This window comes from Chaetodon trifascialis, chromosome 22 (assembly GCF_039877785.1).
Source record: "Chaetodon trifascialis isolate fChaTrf1 chromosome 22, fChaTrf1.hap1, whole genome shotgun sequence".
In the NCBI taxonomy this organism is placed as follows: domain Eukaryota; kingdom Metazoa; phylum Chordata; class Actinopteri; order Chaetodontiformes; family Chaetodontidae; genus Chaetodon; species Chaetodon trifascialis.
Window position 1 is genome coordinate 2,063,179 of NC_092077.1, and position 14,231 is coordinate 2,077,409.

Sequence of the window (14,231 nt, forward strand, 5' to 3'; positions counted from 1 at the left end):
ACACATTTCCTTTGCAAATGATTGCATTCAGTTTTTATGTAGGTTTGACAAAGTCCCAACTTGTTTGGAATCTAGGCTGTAATAAAATTGTAAATTAGTGCTGGCCTGAACGCTGGGAGAAATTTGTCTTACCCAAGACATGAAGGTGAGCCAGGGATCAAACTGCCAACCCTTCAATTCATGGACAACCTCCTCCTGAGCCGCAGCCACAAATATTCAGATCTGATATGACACAAGTTGAGTGAGGCAATGGGATAACTTAAAGGTCCCATATTATGAAAAACCTCCTTTTTTCTGGGATTTGGGGTGTTATTTTGTGCCTTTGGTGCTACCACACGCTTACAAAGTGTGAAATAAGACTAGCTAGCTTCTAGTTAGCAATCTACATGGTGTCCATATGCAAACCCAGTGACCCGGTCGGTCAAGCGATACAAACACAGACGCACCGCACGGTCTAAGCTTTGGGAATTTGAGAAAATAAGGCATTTGGAAACGTTTTCTAAACTGGAATATGTTAGAAAAGCCCAGGGCAAATCGCATGTATGGTTGAAACTGCTAAATCCCAGCACAATTTACACTCCAAGCGTTTTTTTTCTCTGGAGTTTATTTATGAGTGATCATTTTTTACACTGTATGTAGCTGTTGGCATAGCTATACATGTAAGATAAAGTTGATATCACTTCTGTCTTTTAAATATAGACCAGTGCTAGGGTTGCCACCCATCCCGTAAAATACGGAATCGTCCTTTAATTGACAATTAAATGTTGCGTCCCGTATTGAACCAATACGGGACGTGATTTGTATTTTCACAAATGTCCAATACACATGTCTGTCACACACACATCAAAACTAAATCCAACAATAATGAACAAAATAAAACACAGGAAATACTAAGGTCAGCAAACTTGTCGTGGCAGGATCTACGCAGGACCCCGGTAGTGTGTCTGTGCCTCGCTGCCTGCGTGTGTTGCTGTCACGGTTGCCTAGAGACAGACACCACACACCGGCGCTGCTCACAACACCCGCGCCTTTGAAAAATTTCCACTACACCTGGTACTCCACCACGTCCTCAAAAGCGAAAACGCTTGCAAAAGTACAGACATGAATGGGAAGAGGCACATCCTTGGCTGGACAGCGTAGTGGAGATGATTACTATTAGACTATTGTGGTTTGATTGATTGTTTAGGATGTTGAGTTTTTAAAGTCAAATGAATGATCATTTATTTGATATACAGCATTAGCCAATATAAATGGCCATTTAAAGAACAAATCATACTAATGGATTAACAGTTAATAAATAAATATTAAGAGAAAACGTACGTATGTCAAAATGTTTATATTTTTGAGGAATACAGTGTTCAGTGATCATTGCATAAATTCTTTTATTAGTGTGGTTTAATCTCATTAACTAAGTTAATTGATTGTGTAATAACTAAGTTGTGTGCATATGGCACTTATATGTGTATATGTTATATATTTTCCTCATTGTATGTAAAATAGGGATGCATGTAATTACGGCTTTATATAGCCTAATTAACAGCACTTTATATGCAACAATGTTGCACAATAAAGAATGTGTTCATTGGTAATAAAGCATTTCAAGCTTTAAGTATGACTAATTGCTTTCTTGATCACCCCTTTACTAAAAACAGTGGCACAAAATAAAACACACCACTGCTGTGGGTGCCCCACCCCACGGGAGTCGGGCCGTGGTGGTCATGGCCCCGAGGAGCTGTGGTGGGCGTCCCTTATTTTCATTTCTGAAAGGTGACAACCCTAACCAGTGCATCATTAGTTACCTGCTGTTGATCAAGTGTAGCAGTGAGCTGTTGCAGCCTTTAGTGCTTGAATTTACATTGTAACAGCTCTGTCATGTTTTACTCCTTAGTATGTCCTGTTATCATAACAATATACTTTTGTTACAGCTGTCCAGGCTACTGTGTCCTGCAACGACTGCTGTTGTTATGCACTGCATGACAACAAGAATGCTGATAGAGGACAAACCACCACATCATCAGGGGATCCTCTTTTCAAACTGAGCTTTCCACAGTTCATGAAGGGAGAGTGCAGAGCCAAACCAGTGAAGACTGTGAATACACACTTAAATACCTGAGAAACTACAGAATTCAAAGTGCAAAATGACACCATATTAACAGTTGTTGAACAGTCTAGTCTAGTAAATCCATCCATCCATCCATTTTTTCCCGCTTATTCGGGGCTGGGTCGCAGGGGGAGCAGTCTGAGCAGGGACGCCCAATCTAGTAAATGATACTAATAATTCACTGTTTTCTGTGTGTCTGTGCATTGCACAGGGTATATTGATGATTGATTGATGATCATGGAGAAGATCTTTGTTGATTCATCTTTGTGCAGAGTTGACATTCTGAAGATAAACATCCTGCTTGTGACGGACTCTGGAAGCAGGACTCAGATGCAGAGGCGGTAATCACAGTTTATTTGAAAAAGTAACAACAAAAGAAGTAAACAACTGGGGGAGCCGATATAACAGGAAACGGAGAGGGCAGTCTCTGCTTGAGGACACTCGACAGCTTCTAATGACAAAAAACACAAAACTCCGTTAAGGGAAAGCACACAGGCAAAAAGTCCAAAAAACAAACGCTGGAGAGAACTCGACAGCCACCACAAAAAACCCAAATCTCCACTCGGGGAAAAACTCACAGGCAGGATGAAACTCAGGTGCTGGAGAGAACTCGACAGTCACAGGTATGGAAACAAAAGCTCTGCTGGGGGGAAAAAAGCACACAGGCATACAAAAGAACCACAAGTGCTGGAGAACCACTCAACAGACACTTAAGAACAAAAATCTCCGTAACGGGTTAGCTCACAGGCAGAAAACAAAACTCACAAAATCACACAGCGTGCACGAAGGCAAGACGGCTGGAGAACACAAGGCAGGAACCAGGAGATCGGCGCTGAGGCGAGAAACATAAGCATGAGCAACATGACCATCTGGCACTAGAGTGTGGGAGAAGCATGCTTAAGAAGGAGAGTCCTGATTAGCGGAGATTAGTGACAGTTGTGTCAGGTAACTGCTCAACCCCAGCAAAGATCAGCCCTGCCCCTGCCTTGTTCCAGCCCTGAAAAACACACATAACAGAATCAGAGCAGATCACCAAACCACGGCCACAACACTGCTGGACGTGTCTTCACAATATAAGCACCCAGACAAGGAGGAGGTCATTGCCAGCTACAAGTCAACATTTGATCGGGGGGGCGTATCTTCTGGGCGTCAGGAAACTCCCAACGTATCTTAAGTACTTTGCATGATGGGATGACTACACAAATCTTCTGCCCAAGGAAGTTCCAGCACCAGCTTACAAAACTCATATAGGCTAGACACCTGTGTAGGAATTAGGTGACTTACTAAGCCCGGGAATCAGTCTATGAATTGTAAAGTTCTTTACGGCCCTCTTTGTCTTAGAGGACAAAGAAGATCAAAGGGCATCCAGTGAGGGACACAGGATAGAGGGGGAAGGTTAAGATACAATTCACTGTACCTGAGGAGTTTATGGTATAGTATAAACCCCAAAGAAACAGAATGAGTGAACTCCCCCAAATGGTCGTTGTCTTTGAAGGAAGGTTTATGATTACGAGGTGTGTGTGTGTGTGATAACCATCTAGCCTTTTGTTGAAAAGTATAAAAGCCAAGACATTGTGAAGATCGAGAGAGAACACTCTGCATGAGTCTTCCCTCCATGCTGCATGTATTAAAGAGACCTGATTCATCACACCGAGTCTGTAATTCTTCAGAGAATTAGCAACTCTCAACAAGCAACACGGAGAATTTCCCTGACACCTGTAACAACTGAGAAAATTGAACATTATGTTAGTCAACAGGTTCTATAATGTCAACATCTGTATTCACATTTTTCTAATATGGATTCTTCACTTGTACTGTATTTCCATGTACAAATATTCATGACTGCGGTCAAATATTTATTGTATATCTTTAAAATGTTTCATGTGAATAAATGTGTAATATACAGTATTTGCTAAGGAAAAACTTGGCTATATATTCCAGAAAAAAATATGACTGACTTTATTTAGTTTATTATAGTGTATGAACAGTTGGTTATTATAGATGAAACTCATGGCTCTGTCCCCCATAGCTGTAAAGGACTGTGGTCAACCCTGTAAGTCTTGTATGTACATTTAGGCAAACATGTTCTAAATCTGGATGGTCGATAATGCATGGAGACCTTTCATCCAGCTGCTGCAGCCGTCTTGTAACCTATCATGCATCACATAAGGTGAGTCCCTGCAGTGACATGTTATCTGCAATCATACACTACGATCATACTTTAAGTGCAGGTAAAGATACTGTGACCTGTGGCACCTCCTGGCAGCGTATGTTCTCAGGCTCTGACTGCATTGTTGCACAATTTCCACATGTGCACTGATACAAACAAATTTAAAAAATGCATGTATAAAGCTATAGAAATAAGAAACCTTGCATACCAGCATTTTCAACCGATAACAGCACCCATGTTTTACATTTGAATGTGTGTGCTCTAGCTAACTACTTTTTCTCAGGCTGAGGTGAATGGTCAGTAGTCCTGGTCAGCAGTGTGTCTGCGTGTTCTGCCCATTCACGTGTAAATGACAAGGAGCGCTGAAACTAACAGTGCAGTTAGACCGGTCAATGTCTCAGCAACCCAGTGATTGCTAGAACCCCCCTTCCCTTTATGTAAACAACCAGGACATTCAGACTCTCCGCTTTCATATGATACCAGGCTTGTGTGGTTTGCGTGACGTGGTGAAAATAGCGCAGACGCGCTAAATTGGACATATACTATTTCTGTGTTTTCGTTACATGCGCATATAATTTCTTGGGGTATGAATTATGTTTTGTTTGGGTGCCAATGCTTGGTAGAGGCTTTTAGCTGAGTTTCTTTCATCATTCTGGTATGCTGCAAGTTAGGATTGGTGCTTCCTAGTGTGAGCATTGAACATCTGAACTGTGGGCATCTCACGCTGCCCCCTGTACAGGCGGTGCTTGTATTGAAGAGAAAAAGATAGAAAGATGTTTTTAGACTAACCTTTCAGAAGCGTCCTGCTGAATTCTCTGAGTCTGAGGTTCTGTCGGAGCCTCCCCTCCTTCAGGATCCAATTCAGGTTCAAACATGTACATTATGGTATGGAAATATGGTATGAAAAACAGTTTTTGTGCCACTGAGAAGCTCTTGTAATTCAAGTTGAAAAGACAATATAGAATTTCAAAATATGATATGCAATCCACATTTAATTGAAATGCAGTACCTGCTACCACACAGACATGCCAAACAAACAGTGTAATTGTCCTCAGCACCAAAGACTAAGCACACATTTCTGCCTCCTCTCCATCGTCTGAGCAGCACAGGACACAGAGTTGATGAGATATTCCACAGGGGTGATCTGCCACTGAACAAGGACTTATAAAGAACACATTCTCCATGGACGGTTTATTTAATAACGGCAGCCTTCAAGTCAAGGCACACACCTATTTGGTATAACTGCAGTAGCCCTGAGAATCTCAGTCATTTGTTTGCAAGCAGCCACCTATCAAACTGTGGTCTTGACCAAGACCTGACTGCAAGGAGGAGAGCTCCACAACCTTTACCTCTATTGACTATTATCTAGTGAAAAGGTCATTATAGTGTGACTCATTTATCTATTGTGTGTGATGGGAATAAATGAATGCAGGGAAATTTGGTCCAAAGCAGGGGGAGAAACAGATGAAATGAAGAACAAAGCATCAGAAAGACAGGCAGTGACAGGGTTATACCTGCTAAATGGATAAGTGATGATGAAGAGCAGATGCAGGATTGGATTTTGAATGAAATTAAGTTTACAAGTCTTGTAAGGTTAAAAGATTAATGCAAAACATGGACATTAGTCTTTGGCCTCGTGACAGCTCAATACAGATTCTCTAATCTGAATTTATTACAAATCACAAATATGAGCCAGTGACACCATGCCTAGTAGCCTTTGCCAGCAGTGCATGAATGTATGTGTCATGTCTTACAGAAAGTAGGACCCAAAGGCAGTCATCAGACATGGAGACAGATGTGGTAGGAAATCAACAATGATGTTTTAATGATCAATTAAAGAATGTGCAACAGATGATTTCAGAGTACTCATGACCAACAACACTGATCCTCAGGACAGGTGGCAGATAAACCTGGGGCCCGTTGCACAAAAGTAGGATTAAGACATCCAGGATAAGTGACTGAGCTGAGTTCAACCAGTCCAAAACATGAGCGTCCAGGCTTAATCGGTTGCACAAAGACCAAGCCAGGATGAGCAGACACGGATTCAACAAGCCAGGTGAAACCTATCCTGGATAAGTATGTGCACGCGGCTTCCTCAAATAGACACCGCCATTGATCACAGATTCACCGATCCCAATGGCAACTAGAGTGGCATACTTTTCCCCGTTGGAGGCAGAAGTCCTCATGGAGGCTTACGAGGAGGTGAAGGACCAATTTAAAAAGAAAGGCAATACCGCCACAGTTATAAAACAATGAGAGAAAGCGTGGCAAAGTATTGCAGACTGCCTGAATGCATAAGAAGCGCACAAATACCCACTCACTGCTCCGCTGAAACCATCACAATTACAATCCAAATAGTTGACTGACATCTCCGAAAACGTAGTTATACTCTGATTATGAGTCAATCACTGTATCACTCCTTGTTATACCACGGTCTGGGTAAATACTCGATTCTGATTGGCTGCAGGGTGTCCATTAAAAAGTGTTATAGGACACCTATAAAAAAGTTCTGGTCAAATAGCCTGATTGTTCTAAAGTTGCTTATTTATCACAATGGCAAGACATTCATGATCAATGGCAATGTTGCATTTAATTTTAAATAGTTCGTCGCCTGTCTTTCTGTCTTGCTTACTTTACTTACTTTACTTACTTGCTTGATACAGAGTGAATGGTGGATAATATTTATAAAAATGAATTAGGATAGACTTGCTTGATACACATTTAATGATCAGAGTGAATGGTGGATAATATTTCTTGCAATAAAAACGATTTAGTAAACTATCTGTGGACTTTGATTCTTTGAAACAAAATTTCACATCATCCTCTGGACACACACAAGCGGTAAGAGGTGCACTTGCCCTCTGAAATGATACTTTGTATCACGTATCATAATGTTAAGCAATCATCTTGCTTCCCTCCACTGATTAGGCCTAATATAACAGCTGCGGCCGACCGAGCTGCAGTTTCTGTGGCCAGAGCCGGTTACCTTGGCAACGTGTCACAACGAGAGATATTAAATAGTCCACTCAGCCGCTTCTTGTGAAAAACTTATGATTTTAGCGGAAAAAACAACATTAACGTATTAATAATTGATTTAATATTTGTTTCTTTCGTAAGTGACCATGGTATAAGCGGGATAATGCCCTTCAAGGTGTCCATTATCAGAAATGAATGGACAATGTGGAGGCATGAACCGTCCGATGCAAAGCAGTTGCTTCTGTACGTATAATATGCTTTGATTCTGTGCTTTCTGTCTTGTGGAGTCACTGTGTGACTTCAGCATGCAAACTTCAGTTTGGAAAGGAACTGATGCTTTGATTTATCCTTATTCAATAAAGGAACATCATGTTACTCTTTGATGGGTATTTATATTGGATGTGTATTTTATATATAGTCTATGGGAAACTGTCTATCTGATGATTGCAACATCATCTAAAACATCATCTAAAATCATCATTATGTACAATGATTGAAATTAATTAAAATTGAAATGAATGATGCTTATGTTTTGTGTTAGGGGCTGCACGGTGGCGCAGCAGGTAGTGCGCGTGCCTCACAGCAAGAAGGTTGCTGGTCTGATCCCCGGGTCAGGCGGGGCCTTTCTGTGTGAAGTTTGCATGTTCTTCCTGTGCATGCGTGGGTTCTCTCCGGGCACTCCGGCTTCCTCCCACAGACCAAAAACATGCTCATTAGGTTAATTGATGACTCTAAATTGTCCGTAGGTGTGAATGTTTGTTTGTCCTTGCATGTGGCCCTGCAATCGGCTGGCGACCGGTTCAGGGTGTACCCTGCCTCTCGCCCATTGTAGCTGGGATAGGCTCCAGCCCCCCGCAACCCCGAAAGAGATAGGCCGTATAGATAATGGATGGATGGATGGATGTTTTGTGTTAATGTTTAAATAATGGATGGATGGATCTAGTTGAATGTGATAACAATGTGTAGTGGGCAGGGGAATAACTATTGGTTTCCATTTGTGATGACTGCTGACTGAGATAAGGGATGAGATTAAATAGATCCTGGAACTTAGCCTGGTCTGGAGCAGGCCAACTCCACAGAATAAATCTCCATGATAATTTATCCCATAACATATCCCACTTTCCGCTATCCTGCTTTTGTGCAACCGGATCACGGATAAGTTTAACCAGGATAACCAACATATCACGGCTTAATCCCTTATCCTAGTTTTGTGCAACGGGCCCCTGGGCAGATGCAGAGACAAACACGTAAGCAGGCAGGCAGGTAGCAAGCAAGCAGAACAAACTCTCAAACTAATAGACTAGATTACCACATTGCAGATAACAGATGATTCCACAAATACTGGCAGGAGAGGTGGTGCTTACAAATTGGGGACAATGGGTGAGTCTAGATTGATGATTGGGATCAGGTGAGGTCAAGAGGGGAGCAAGTGAAGTTAGTGGGAGGAGCAGGGCTACTACTACACTCCCACACAGACAAACAGGGAGAGACAGACAAGACACAAAAGGGAAACCAAAATTCTAGGGAAAAAGGAAGTGAAGGCCATCCATCAGTGTGTGTGAACTGATGAATGCTGGCTTGTGTTCTAAAGCACATGGTCAGCAAGAAAAGTGCTATATAAATGCAGTCCATTTACCATTTACAAATAATGTATTTTGTTCAGTATTATTTGCATTATTTAACACAGCATACCAGTGCTTAACCAACTCGCACAGTGTATACATTTTGGCACACTTTTCTCTTTCTCTGCCAGTGGTTGGTTTCCATTCAGTTCACCATATTATTAAACTACTGCAGAGACTTGTTACTGTGCTTTGCTGGGTAATCCATCACAGATAATATATCTTTTATGTTTGGCAGTGTTATCTTATTGTTTCATGGTAATACCTGGTCAATAATTTCCTAAAACAGCTGGCCACTAGTTTCTAATAAATGTTACTCGCATAAGAGGAAATTTTTAGGGACTGTTTTCAGTGATGGATTAATCCACAGTTTGCGCTCTAGTAAGTATTTATATGTTTACGTGGGATTGAGTCAAAATAAACTACAGTTTGTTCGTTCAAGGTCATGAAAGAACATGTGACCTAGTGAGACAGAAAGGGGTTAATTTAAGTGTTAATTCATGGATTTTGACATGATAACATTACAGAAAAGTAAGGTATGAATATTTGAATTTTTGAGGTGTCTAGTTGGAACATCATCCCTTCTACCTATACTACAGGGCTGAATATATGTAGTATGTGTTAAGTTTCGCTATTCAAAAAGACCCAGAATGGCACACACTCTGACACAGAAGACAGGAGACGATAGTTTTAATGAAGATAATGAATGTGCAAACAGATGGGAGAGGGAAAACACCAGGTACAAAGGGCTGCCTTTGTACAAAAAGAAATGAAAAAAAAAAATGGAATTTCTGTCAGGTTCAAATGTTGATGCACCTTAAGCCACAGGGTTTGCAGCCATCATCAGATCAATACCCGATGTCACTCAATCATCTAAGCTGAGAGAACTTTCTATTATATTTTTTCTACCAATCACTCACAACTGGAGTTAGAAAGTGTTTATATTTAGTGCCATTCAACCAGGAATGTGTGGTGAGCGCCTCCTCATTCCGTATCAATGCTGAAGCTCCTCAATCTATGCTTTTTACAGAAAAACAGCCCTGTTTAGACAGAGGCTGTTATATACTGAAGAGTCATTGATCAGAGGCAGCTCCCAGCACGGGGAAACCTGTGAGGGAAAAGTGAGGTGGTGTTATCACTCTTATTACACGTATTGATCAGCAATGTGAGATAGATGGCTTTCTACTATGATCCCATTTGTCATTTCAGGTGCAACAACCAGTTGAGCTGCCCCACTGGGAGATCCTCCCTCCTGTTTGGCCTGAAGTATGGCACAAGAGGAATGTGGGCTGTCATGGAAATGGCAGGGGAAGAGGTGATATCCAGGGGTACAACAGACTGCCCGTGCCTGGACCATTTGTTAAAACATGGCTTTCTTCCGTCTTGAACTGCAAACTTCTGTTATGAGAAACTGCTGAATGGCGCATTGAGAAAGCACAATTGTGTTTTTCATGTCTTTTTGTTTTTCCCATTGGCCCTAAACGACAAATACTGGTTTCTACATCACTGCCACCTATAAAAGCACAAGCAATTACTGTGGCTTTCTTAAAAGGCTGTTATGATTTAGTTGAATCAATAATTCTTTTGCAGGACCCAAGGAGCAGATAAACAGGGAGAGATCCAAGGGAGCCGTTAAACAAACAGTTTATTAACAATAACCAAGAACACAAAAACACTACCAAAATCCTTGAATAATAATGAACACAAAATCAGCCCAAGAAAGCAAAACATTCACTACACTGTGGCGAGCTTGTAGGAAGAAAAAAAAAGCCATCGACTATGATATAAACCTGACAAAAGACTCAGAACTACACAACTAAGACTAAGACTAGATACGCACACAGGCAACTAAGACAACAAGAGTACAGGAAAGCTATGACAACAAGGACATAGCTGGAAAGTTTTGGCAAGACAGCTTTGACAATCTGGCAGCATGCCGACTCTGCCACGCTGCTTAAATCATGAGGTGAATCAGGGGAGATCAGCTTCAGGTGCGTCGTCAGCTCGCCGCACTGCCAGGCCATACCTCCACTGCAGACAAGGAGAGAGAGTTACAAACACAAGCAACCACACAGAAAGAAAACCCAAATAATAATCACACAGACTATAATAAAGGCTTATGCCAAATTCACAACTTCCTGTGTTTCAAAACAAGTTATATCAAAATTAACTTTTTCTTTATCAGTTGTTGCTTGGTCTGTGTGATACTTTCAGTGTTAGAGGTAATACTAAAGGCACAGTACAATCATTGGGTCTGTGGTGATCCACAGTCCACGTGTGTTCTACTGTACTTCCGCAACACTGTCACTGGTTATGTTGTGCTGGCAAGAGTAGTTGTTGCCTGGATTATGTTCACAGTCAATGTGTGTTTGAGTGAATAGAACACTACATGATTTTTTTTAACAAACTTGAGGAACAAAGACCACGCCAGAACACATCCCACTTCAGCAGAATTTAAGATCACCTGATTCATCCATTTCCCCTTCGACTCCATCTTTGCACCCCTCCCCCCGAAAGCCCCTTATCCTTCCTCCATTTCATCTTTCATCCATTCATCCCTCTCTCCCCTCATCCCTTCATCCCTAATTCCCTACAGACTGCCTTCTTTTCATCCTTCGACGCTCATGCTAATGTATTATCATTCATGAGTTAGATGGTGGGCATCCAAAACGAAGGACTGTGACATCAGAATACAAGGTTCATGTACACATTGTGGTTAGGTTTAGGCAACAAAACCACTTTAGTTAAGGTTAGGGGAAGATTGTGATTGCTACTGACTTTTTTTGTATGAAAATAGACTTTGATCTTTCCCTAATATTAACCAAATGCTGTCAGTGCCAAAACATAACTATAAAAAGCTTAATACTGCTGTAGTCACTATGAGTGGGTAGTGCATTGCAAGATTTCCTAATTTGGCAGGAAAACAAATGAAACGTGTTGTCAATAAACATACGTTCACGACTGACATTTTTGCCAGGCTTGCCAGGTACATTAATTAAAGTTTCGTCAGTCAGCATTATATTTCCTACAAAACATATTTGCTGTATATAAATGTCATTTATAGGAGGCAGGGCTCATTTCAGGGACAGGGGGAGGATCTCTGACATCCAGAAGAAACTTGGAGAAGCACTTGTAGTTGAGGTGACACCTCTTTCTGAAGCTTTTCCACTTGGGAGGAGATCCTGAAGTAGGCCAAGAATATGTTCGAAGGATTATGTATGCTCACTGACGAAGGATTGCCTCAGGATCCCCAGGAAGAGCTAGAGGATGCGGGTAGAGAGTGATGTGAGTGTTTTCATGTGAGTGATGACAGAACAATTTGCCTCACATGGGTGTTGTTAAAACTCTGCGTATTTGTAGGAAAATGATCATTTATTTATTTTGCACTTGTTTGGAGAAAGAGGAAAATTAATTAACCAAAATAATTTAGCAAATCCATCTCTGTCTCACAACTTGGTCTAAATGAGACTATTCACCTACCATCTGTTAACACAGTATAAATGAAGTGACTGATAACCACACTCTAATGGTCAAAGTAGAAATGCAAGCCATATTGATCTTGGGATGATTGTTACGGTTGGCACCATTCTTGTGTGAGTGGTTGCAGGTGAATGGGTGCAGAAACAGGACTCCTCCTCCGGAGAAGGACGGCGATTAGTGAGTGGGCAGCCGGTGTCCAATCATCTGCAAGCGGTTATCTCCTGCTGGCTACAAGAGTTGTCTCAGCCTGGCAGTGTGAGGCTGGTATCTTTCATGACCAGTCTTCGACACAGGAGAGATTCAATTGTTTTGTGATAGATTTGTCTGAGCTCGTGCTCATTGTGGGTTTACTGTAACCAGACATGAACTGGGCTAGGTTTAGGACAGGGACTGATTCTCCACTCACTTATATCGTTTGTTAGCCTCAATAGGCTTAGGGGTGCTATTTCCTTTTGTATTTTGGTTTTAATTTTCCACCTGTACTGTAGGCCTCATTTAGGAGGGTTTTATTTCCATTTTTGTATTGTTTGTGATTCAGGTAAGGTCTCGTTTTTGAGAGTTCTCTTTTGGTTATGATTATTTCATTTGTTTGAAAAGCACCCAGCTGCTCTTTTCGTTGTCTGTGAAGTTACCCCTTTGTATCCAAACAATTTAAAATCACCTGGGTATTAACCATTTACATCTGGTTGTTTTTTTGTTACTTCCTTAACCCTAGCCAGCTGGGTCGTAACAGGACAATGCCCGGTAGGGCGGGGTTCGAATCCCACTTAGGACAGTATATCCAGGTGGGTCCTTAGGTAAGACCCTTTGCAGTTAGATGCCTACACCTCGGATGAGAGCAACAATAACAGATAAAGCCATACCGGCTTGGACGTTGCCCGGTCCAACAAGGTCCGCGTTAGGTGTTGGGGGACCAGGACACCCTAACAAGAAGTTGGCTACCAGAACACGACATACATGGAGCAGGACAGAGAACAAAACACTGCTGGAATGCTACAACTAAACCAGCAACCCCAGTGACAAGGGGTATATGAAGAGGATGTGACCTATGGATGCTTTGAAACCCCACATCCATGAAGACTGCAAAGAAACTTGTGACCCAGTGCTCTAATATACTTAAGAACAACCTACTGTCACAATTAGAGATTGATGATGAGGTACAATGTGCCTCATCCATGGTACAAAGACGCTATGGCAAGGGGGAGCCAGGACAACTGGAGAGCAAGATCACGGCAACAAGGAGGGAGGTTAGCTTGCTAACTGAGCTACATAAAGGTGCAAATATCACGAAGGAAGTGCCAAGGAGATACAACAAGCTGTCCATAGATGAAGCTCTGGAGACTGCCAAGGAGAGGCTACCCACCTTAAGAGATACAGCAGAGAAGCTGAGAATAAATAGACTATTCTCCAACAACCCAGCTAAGGTCTATTTTCAATGGCAGGGTAATAAGAAGACCCAGATCGACCCACCAAAGTCTGAAACTGAGCTCAACTGGAAGAGTATCTGGGAGAAGGAGGCATCGCACAACACCAATGCCCAGTGGTTGCTCGAATTGAAAGCGGACCACAGTAGTCTCCCAGAACAGAAACCAGTAGAAATTTCCACTGCAGATACCCAAGAAAGAGTGCCTAAGATGAAGAGCTGGACAGCAACTGGGCCTGACATGACCCACGCCTACTGCCTCAAAAAGCAAACCACAATCCATGAACGACTGGCAGCACAGATGAATCAGCTGCTAAGATTGGGAACCCACCCAGAGTGGCTGACCCAAGGCCACACAGTCCTCATCATGGAGGACCCACAGAAGGCCCTGGTATCATCCAACTACCGGCGTATAACCTGCCTGACAACAACATGGAAGCTCCTGTCAGGCATCATAGC